Raw genomic sequence first — 10,426 nt, 5'->3', positions numbered from 1 at the left:
TCTTCCTATTCTCTCAATCCAGGTGTCTTCTACTTCCATTGCAGGCTGACAGACAGGCATTAGGACCAGATTAATCCATCAACAGCACATATTACCTAAGGTGAGTCATATGACTCAAAAAAATGTATTACTGAATATGTGTTTGACCAAAAACTCAGCTCATAAAAGAATGCAAGTTCTAGAAAAGTAAAATTTATCTATGGCAAAATGCTATTTTATATTATATTTATTTAATATTGATCTGAAGGAAAATAGTTTAGATCACTGTCAAAACAAAATCAATACTCATATTCAGGTCAACTAACATAAAATAAAATAGCAATTTTCATTTTAATTCTCCATCAGAAAAATATGACACCTAAAAAATGTTATCCTACATTTTTTCCTGCCTTGGAAATTACACTTCACAGCAGGATATAATTTTAGTGAAAAATTCCCAACTACCTCTAGCCAAAATCTATGTTCAGGCACGTGAATCTGTTTCTTGATTTTTACAGAGGCAGAATTCTCTGTGCTTCCACCAGCATAGGTTCCTACCTAGTATTTGGGACATTCCTGTTCATTAGCCTGATGTCCTGCAAAGCCCAGCCAATAGAGATGCCCTGAATTATATTAGATCTGTGTTAAAAAACAAATTGCAAGGATTAAAAGTTCACCACACTTTTTGGTAACAGTAAGTCCTTCCGAAGGTTAAATAACCTCACTGCCAAATATTTGTACCTGATTTCTAGTCTAAATATATCCCATTTCCAGACATCAGCTCTCCTTATGCATTCATGTGCAAAGCTGATGAGCTCTTAATTATGACATTGCTGTTCCCCATGTACTTAGTTACAAACTGTGATTAAGTCCCCCCGTAGCCCTGTCTTTGTTAGGGTAAACAGATTGTGCCCACTGGAGTCTGACCATAACGCGTGTTTTGAGGGCTTTATTCATTCTTGTGGCTCTTCTTTGATGAGAGCATACTGCTGTTAGCAGACTGAATGCACTGGGTCCATAATTTGGTCACAATTTTGAACACAAGGCCAGCTACAGTGCCCCTGGAGCTTAATAGGAAGTTTCCACTTGGATGCGCGGGGTTTCGATCAGCAGCGCACAGTCCATGCTCTTCTGGGGAGCAGAGACAGCTGGGTCCTGCCTGCTTCTCAGAATCTCTGCTGGTCAGAGTGACTCTGAGATATGTACAAGCTTCTTTTTCCCAGGCCAGCAGTTGAAGAAAGAGTCAGGATTCCTTTGTTCTCATTCTCAAGGTTATTTATTATTTCTTACCCATAACATTCTTTCTCCGACCCGCCGAGGTCTGTCTGGCAGGTCGGGTTGAGGCACACTGCCCGTCCGGGACAGTGTTATCTTTTTATACTAAAAACTGCCTGTACATTATTTACCATAACTTCCCAATACCTATCACCTATGTTAGACAGTGAGTTTCTATCCTAACCAATCCAAAAGTGCCAACATCACAGCGGAAGATGGAGGCCAATAAGAAGAAAGAGAAAGGCTGGACACGCCCAGATTCCTCCATCTTTCCTCCTGAACCTCTGTTCTAAAAACCCCAAAAATCTATTTTTCACCCCATGACAAACTAACTGTTATTCTACCTAAACTCTCTTGACTTGTAATTCTTCATATAAAGGTTGGTAGTTTTTTCCATGGGTCAAGATCAAAGGCACAGGGGTCTTGAGGTCTGTGCCATGGTATCTGAGCCCCCAGGCAGGGTTTCAAGTCCTCCAGGGCAGCCAGAGGAATTTCCTGGGTTCTGACACCTGCTCACCTGCCTGCCTTCCACCTCCTCTCTCCTTTCTCTCCCCCTCCCTCCTAAGAGCTTCTCTGCATCTATTTAGGCAGCTCCTATGGCACTGAGACTTTGCCCTTAACAGCATTCCCATTAAGTCAAAACAAAAGCAATACAAAATGTATCAACTAAGCCATTTCCAATGTACAGATTGTGAGTGCTCTTTTTGTTGCTGTGTTTTAAATGGAAGGATTTGTAATTCAGAACTGAGAATCTCTCCCCCGCCATATTCCTTTTTGGTGAATCAATGTGTTCATTATCTAAATGCTTTGGACAATCAAAAGTTCAACATTACTTTGCTGGTATAATAGAAGTATTTAATAGTTATTTAAAGATCTTTAACATGGCTATGAAGGTTCTGAGACAGATAAAAGATTCAGTTAAAAAAAAAAAGTCTTATGCATTTGGCACAAACATTTCATCTCATAGTTCTGCAGTTTCAATGGCTGATTCCTTGAAATACAGTCAAAGTTCATTCACGTAATTTTCATTCAAGGCACTGACAGCTGTATTGCTGTTTTCTTTCTGGATTTCATAGTGGCTTCTCTAAAACAGACTTCAAATAAATGGAATCATTAGCCTGTTTGTGTTTGACAAGAACTCATTTGTTACCAGTCAAGGAGACACTTGCACTGGCCAAATGGTAACAGCCTAAGACAGACTCTGTCAAAAATTCTCATGCCAGGGAACAACCCATTGGATAGAAAGGAACATTTCAGATATTTTTTGGTTGGTGGGACAGCCAGCTTCCCAAACAAATAAAATTATATAAAGTTTCTTACCAAATATGCCATTTTAACCCAAAATCTGGATGTCTCTTCAAAAAATAGGGACAAAAAATAATTTCTCTTCCAAGTTTTGAGATTTTTTTTTTTCTTTGAAAAAACATTGCAGCAGTTTTCACACCAACTGTCATGAGACACACATGTACTTATCTGCCTGGGGTGAGCAAACCAGATGAGCAATCTGATTCCTTGGGCCCTGGTCCCTACAGGAAGTTTTGCAAAATTCTGTGTCTTTTCCACAAGTCAGAGATTTTCCATCAGCATTTTGTCTGCTTGTTGTTGGAAAATTCTTTTTAAAGTAAAATGAGTCTTTGAATCCTTTCCTGTTGTCTGAAAGCTCTGAGGCAGCTGAACTGTTCGTCATGAAGCAATATGAGGTAACTTCACCCGTATTTGTAATCCAGTATGTTAACATGACATCTCTGAAGGGCTAAGTGTAACTGCCAGTCAAACACCTAATTGAGTCTAATGATCTCACAGGCATTAAGAGATCTCATTAAGTCAGCCCTGAGGGTTTTTATTTTACATTCATTTCTCAATGTATCAAAATGAAAATTGTTTTTCCATAAAGCAATACATTCTCACCACTTCATGCTTAGATATCCTTATTGATTGTGCTTTTTTTTCCTAAACAACAGCACCATCCAATCTCTTTGAAGTACTCTGTGGCCAGGTTACCTTGGCAATAGAGCTATGTGGAAAAAGGAAGTATCCTCTCTCAGAGAATTTTCATATTTTGAAATCTGTTTGCCTACAGAAGCAAGTCCCATCTGCAAAAAGAAACAGAGCCCTGACATTCTATCAGTAAGTGAAGTAACCTATCGGTTTTTCAACAGCCCTGAGATAACAAATGAAACATCAATTAGGTTTTTTTTTTTGGCAGACTAGACTGCTGAGAAGGAGAGAGAGAAACTGGCAAGAAAATACTCTTTGCTGCAACAAAACCTTATTGGTGATAAATGTTAGCTTCAGAAAGTGAGACAATTCTGTCACAAGATGTTTAGTCATGGTTTTGCCAGCTAGCTCCTCTTGGCAACTCATCAAGTTGAAAGGGCACTTATTGAATACTTAGATGGTTTTAATTTTCTCTGTAGCATTTTAGATTTTAGTCAGCATCTTTACTTGTCATACTCTACAACAAATAGCACAAACATAAAGCCATATCTGGAAGAAGCACGTTAATATTAAGAACTGCTATGCACAATGTATACATAGCAGGAATGAAGAAGCCATGTCATGACATCCCTTTTTAAGGTTAAAAAACTCCTAAAACCCAATGCTTAGCTTAAGCACTTGTTAAAACTAAGGTTATTTTGTGAAATTGCAGAACTGATACTCGTTCTTTCATAATAATTTTAAATATAGCCATTTGGCTAAAGACTACAATTCAAAATTCTACTTACTTTATTTACTTTTATCATTTCAAATGTGCTGGCTTAGCTTGTGAAAATTTTAGTGTGTCCTCCCCAGTTCTGTTCTACCTCTGTTGTATGGTGTAGACAGAGCACACAGCCAGAAGCTGATTTAACTGGGTTATTCAGGGCAATGCTCCAGCTACTCAGACAGATGCACCTACTCCATCAAGACATTGCTTTGCACAAGAAAAATTGTCCTATATAGTCAATAGTCTTCTTTAATAAAGTAAAAAAGGCCTAAGTTGTGTTATTTTCATGCATATCTACATATAAACATCAGGATCAATAAATTCTACTAAATTTCCTGGCACAAAAAAACTGTATGCCCCCCCCCCTCCCCCAAGATAAGAAGAGTATGGACTGTTGGATTGAGTCTGCAGGAGGCCACAAAGCTGGTCAGAGGGCTGGAGCACCTCTCCTGTGAAGACCAGCTGAGAGCTGGCGTCCTCAGCCTAGAGAAGAGAAGGCTCCAGGGAGACCTTAAGGGCTGAACAGAAGAGCTGAGAGGGACTTTTTACAAGGACATGGAGTCATAGAACAAGAGGGTAGGTTTAAGTAGGGTATTAAGAAGAAATTCTTTACTGTGGGGGTTGTGAGTGCCCCTGTGGTGTGTATCTCTGCCCACAGTGGCAGGGAAGTAAAAGGGGTGGCAGGGTTTGTTAGAATTAGATGATCTTTAAAGTCCCTTCCAACTCAAAGCATTCTAGGGTCTATGATCTGTAGTCAATCCAGGTGAAAATGTTTTAAACATACTTACATAAGGATTCATCTGTCAAATAAGTACCTCACATAAAACCTTCCTTCTCACCCTCCAGCCTGGGTGGCCAAAACACAAGTTCAAATTTTTCAGTCAACTTCTGTAACTCAGCAGGAGGCACAGACATTGATTTACACCTATAAACCTGATGTAAATTGTTTAAACCTGGTTTATACAAAACCAGATTTAACTCTCCTGAGACTTTTCTTCAGCCAGCTGGATTTTTTTCAGTAAAAGCTGTTCTGCTAACTCATTCCAGAGAATCTGGATTATCTGAGATGATTCTGAGTCCAAACAGCCTAGAGTTGTAACCATGGCTTTGATAATGTGAAATTCACAATGGTCAGCTTGCTTTCAGAAATATCCACTGCTCCAGAGATGCAAGACACAATAGAATATTTTGGAAATAATTTTTCTGTATGTAGCTATTCTGTAATAGTTACTTCAGCAATCATCAGCACAAGTGAGCCTTACCTTATGACGTACTGATGGTAAGTATAAAACCAACAAATTTGTTTAAAATGTCAATAAACAGGAGGAATACATTTAAAATGAAAATTTATCTCTCAGTTAACATTCAAACAAAGAAAAATTACACCTACTGAAGAAGAGAGAAGCAAAAGTAATGGACTATGTCATAGTCTGTGGAAAAAAACTTGCTGACTACCTAATCCAGGAAGAAAATGTTGAATCTCAGCTGAGTCAGGGTTTATATAGAACAGTCAAACACTGAGGATTAGAAAAAATATGAGGAAACACCGTCTTGTTAATGTTGCAGAACAGATGTATGTGCACTATTCTAAACAGTAAGGAGTGACACCAAAAAGTAAATACATCACAATATGTTTTTAATTTAATTTTCTTGGTAGTCAAGACATACAAACACAGATATCATGAAGATGAATGCCAGCTAGGAATGAGAGATTCAGATCTCTGCTACTGTTCAGATGAGTATCACTGCTCAGAGAATCTCCTGAGGAAAACAGGATGTATAAAGTAAAGATATCTTCCTCCTTTAAAAGTTCACTGGGTTTAGGTTAATGGGGTTTCTGTGAGTGGATAAACAGTTTCTGATGGTGTAGTGAATTAAGCCAGTTTGGCATGAGGGCAAAAATCAGCATTCTGCTGATTTGTCTTTCTGGCTTTGAAGGTGCTTCCTGTTGTCAAGAATTATATAATGACATCACCCACCACATTAAGGTGTAAGGAAATGTTTAAGTAGCACACAAAATCTCCACTTTGCTTTTCCAAAGTCATGCAGAAAATCCGAAATAGAACTAAGGCCAAGTATCTTAATAGTAATTTACTCACCAATAGACCTTGCCATCTGTAAATTCTATAATCGGTATTAGTTATCCAGTTAAATACTTTTATTTTCTTACCCAGAAGTGACTCTGAATGCATTTTGGCACCAAATGTATTGTTACCAACATCAGTTTTGTTATTAAGATGATGAACTGCCTTTGCTGTTATGTGAAAATGAGATGAAACTGGTACATTCCCATTGGATACTGCAACTAATAGGATCTCATTAACTAAGGCTTGTTAAATCCTATATGTTGAATATATATTTGATGAAATAATTTGTTAAATAAATAATTATGTAATTAAAGCAGAGTCATACGTATTATAATAACGACTGAATAAAGTCTCAGACATTTTAACATTATTATGTGAGTAAATGGCTTGATGTTTTTGCTACCTGCTCAGTCACCACATCTTCCTGATTTTTTCATTGTGTTTTACAAGTAGCAAAATTCCTCACAAAACAGACTATTATAGAAAACTCATAAGAACTGCTTATACAGCGCCCAAGCATGATGTGTAGGCAAGGTAGCGACCTAGGGTAGCTGGACTATATGAGCAACTCGCAGCCTGTAATGTGAACCATTATCCCATTTTAAAGCCAGGAAACTGAAGCCACAGAGAACATGAAGAAAGCCCTTACAGGCACTCTTTTCAAGGTATCTATTGTGTGGCTGGTTTTGTCTCCTTACTTTGCCTCTTTACAGTTGATGTAGGAAACTGGTGAAACTCTCTTGAGCAGCAGCATTGCAAAAGTATGCAGAAAGTCTGAAGCAAAGGAAGACAGACAATCCAAGTTCTTAAAGAACTGAACTGATGCTTTACTTTTGCCAGCTGTAAGCTCTCATCCAGAATGGACATTTACCCATGGATGCAGTTAGTGTCTGGTTGTATGCATGTATCAAAGACTGGAAATAGAAATTAAAATAGGTAGAAAAAAAGCACAGTTGCATTTGTGACATAACTTAAAGCACATGTAATGCTCAAGAGCTTACCTTCCCCACAACTTTTCCTTCTCCCTTTACTTGAAAATCCTTTTCTGTAGTCATACAAACAAGAACAGGACTAGCTCCATGATATTCTCATTACGAGGGAAAGTTTATCATCACTAGGCTGAGGAGCTGATGATGCTGATTCTCCCATTAGCTCACTAAAATTAAAGTTATATCAAGCAATATGAAACAGCTCCAAAAAGAAAATTTGAGGGACCTTTCATTTCACAACACATGTGTAGGCAGTTATGGAGTTCTTCTAGGAATGAAATATGGTTTTGAACACTGGACCAGAAAATGAAGGAACAATGTAGGCCTGGAGCCGTAGAGGTATTGGATAACTGAAGAAATTGAAGAGGATGAAGACAAAACTTTCTCATCTTTGGGAGAAAGTTCAAATTTTCCTCAGGTTTAACATGGCACATGTAATTCCCATAAAATTATTTTATGCAGTCATGTTCTCGCTTGTTGATTTATCTCTTCATGACTGCTTGAAGGTGGCCAATTTCTGCCAAATTTCACAGGGTAACAGTGGTTTTAAAAGTGTTCAGTTCCTACAGGCTCTGTGCAGATGAGCAACTGAGCTGCAGCACATTGGCTTTCCCTCTCTGAGGGAGGAGCAGCAGTTTGAGCTCTCTTATGGGATACCCATGCAGAGAGAGGGGATGCCAAAGACCCTGCTGTGCAAAAAGCCACAAAGGAGCTTGGTCAAGCTGGGGCCAAGCTAGCTGCCAGCACTGAGCCTTAACAATGAAACTGTTTCACAAAAAATGCTCAGGTCTCACATGGGTCCCAGAGCTGGGATCTCCAAGTGGAGTCAGGGAGCTGCTGGCAGGCAGAGCAAGGCCCTGCAGTCTCAAAAAAGAGAGGGGTTTGACACTGCTCTTCAGGAACAGTGTTTTGTTATCTTTGCTTTAGAGGCAGGTGGCAAGACAGTAAAGGTAGAAGGAAAAAAGGAAGCAGATAAGCAAATTATCTTCAGAAAAATAGTGATGTAATCCCCACTGGACAGACTATCATAATATGCCATTAAAAACTGCTGGGAGGTTTAAGGGAATTAATTAGTTTAGAGTTTCTATAAATATATTCTTGAGTGACAGGTGTTCTGCCATCCATATGCAAAGCTGACTGCCCAAATACAATTGCAAAACCACCCACCAGGAAAAAAATCTTGTTTATCTGCTGAGAAAATAGATATGTTGCACCAATCTGTTCTTCTAAGAGTAGCACACATGGCAAACCTCTTAACTCTGTCATGTCCATGTAATTACAGAGTGAAATGTGGAAATAGGGAGAGCTAGTATACCTGCACAGAGACTGAGAATGTACTTTTTTTTCCCCCTGACATTCTTGGTATTGATTTTTTCCATGTAAAAAAGTGTGATAAATATTTTGCTTGCTCATCATAAGTCACTGAAGAACAGATTGCACCTTCTACAGTTACTTCAGTTTTCTACTGATGTGAGTGTGAAGTGATTCAGATCCCTTCTCAAATATTTGCAAGTCCTTCCCCTTAGTGAAGTCTTTATATTTAAAGTTCTTTATATTTGTATATTCTTTTGACTTGGACTCAGTATTCCAAATTTAAACTAAGCTAGAGTTCAAAATTCTCGCCTTTAGCACTTAAGCATTTAAGCCTGCAAATATAAACAAATAATTTACAATACAAAAGCCTGCATTCCCCTGTACTGAGAGATGTTCACTTGATTACAGAACCACATAATAGATGAGGCTGGACAAGGTCTTAGGTGATCTTTCTGTCCAGATACCCCTGCTCATACAGCATCAGTCAAAGGGAGGCTTCACAGCTTCTCTGGGCACCACTTCCACTGTTCAGTGACAATATTTTGGTTTTTATTTTTCCAAATATATATCCACTTGGAGTAAAAAAGAAATGTTCTTTTGCTGAAAGAATATTAATTACCAGCAAAAAGAATGATAGTTTACTTGCTGTGAACTGTATGTAAAGTATGCTCAGCTGGATAGCTGAACTCAGAGTGACTGTAATGCTTTCCACCTTGCAAATTTGTTAATAATCCAGTAACAAATTTTGGAAAGTACAAGGACAATACCTGTTCATACACATTACACAAGCTGTAGCAAGAACCTTATGACCATTTGACCGAGAGGTGAACTGCAGAAAGTACCAAATGTTTCCTGACTGGTGATCTTCACCAAAACCAGCAGCTTGCAGTTTTTATCACTTGTCTTAATCACTCTTGCAACATTCCCTGCTGCCAGCTTGACTTTTTGTAGCTAGTTGAATACATACAGTAGGCAGTGCAAGGAAGCTGGGCTAAACTGAACTGTAGAAATGCTTGTAATAAAGAACACCTATCATTTCTATTTAAAGAGAAAGTAGACTTCCAAACAAAGACAAGATATGACTGCACTGGCATGTCATCCTCCCAGGCTTCCTTCTCACATGGTTTGGTTTTCTTAGCTTCCCTCAGGGCAGGGCTGCAAGGTAGGGTGAACCACCATCTGAGTCACAGGAATCCAGCCCTGGGCCCACATATTTTGATAAACATAAGTCCAGCCAACTCTGCATAAAAGATCTCTCCATGACACCCCTATGAGAACCTCTTTCTTATTTGCAGATAGTCTGACAAGTATGACCCGTGCAATAAACTGTCTTAACTGCTCTCTCTGCATCATGCTACTTTCTTTTCCATCCATACTGAGCTACCCTGTTCTGAACACGGTGCTTGGAGGCCACCTCCCAGAGGTGCCCACCCTGCTAGGAGGCACTGTGCTTTACAGGGCTTCCTTCACAACATATGAAACACATTTCACTGGTGATGACTGATGTGACCTTTTCTGGGGGTTGAAGGAAATAATAGATAATTAAGATTAAGCTAGGCTGAGGTAATATCAATTTATCACCCTAGAGAAATCAAAATGCATATTTAATGAAAGACCCATGATGCTGAGATCATAGGAAAACAGACCTTGGAAATCTGTGGAAATCTGTCTCTTGTCAGTCTGTACCCGCTGTTTTGTAGCTAAGAGGCAGCCTCGTCAAGTTTCAACACTTTCCTTGCCATTAATACAGGTCCTGCAGGGCCCACAAAATTTATTTTTAATTAAAATAACAAAAAATACTTATCTAAGGCTCCAGGCTTCTATAGCACCTTCAAAGACTGTTCTATTTTGGGCTCCTTTCTACAAGAAAGAAACTGAAGTGCTGCAGCATGTCCAGAGAAGCACAATGGAGCTGGTGAAGGTTCTGGAGCATGGGTTCTATAAGAAGCAGCTGAGGGAGCTGGGGATGTGTAGCCTGGAGGAGAAAGATGTCTCAGGGGGACTTTTTCTCTCTACAACTCCCCTGAAAGGCGGAGGTAGACTGATGAGGATTGGTCTCTTTTCACAGGTAGCAA

This window comes from Serinus canaria, chromosome 1 (genome assembly GCF_022539315.1).
Source record: "Serinus canaria isolate serCan28SL12 chromosome 1, serCan2020, whole genome shotgun sequence".
Taxonomy (NCBI): Eukaryota; Metazoa; Chordata; class Aves; order Passeriformes; family Fringillidae; genus Serinus; species Serinus canaria.
Note: the sequence above shows the minus strand (reverse complement) of the source record.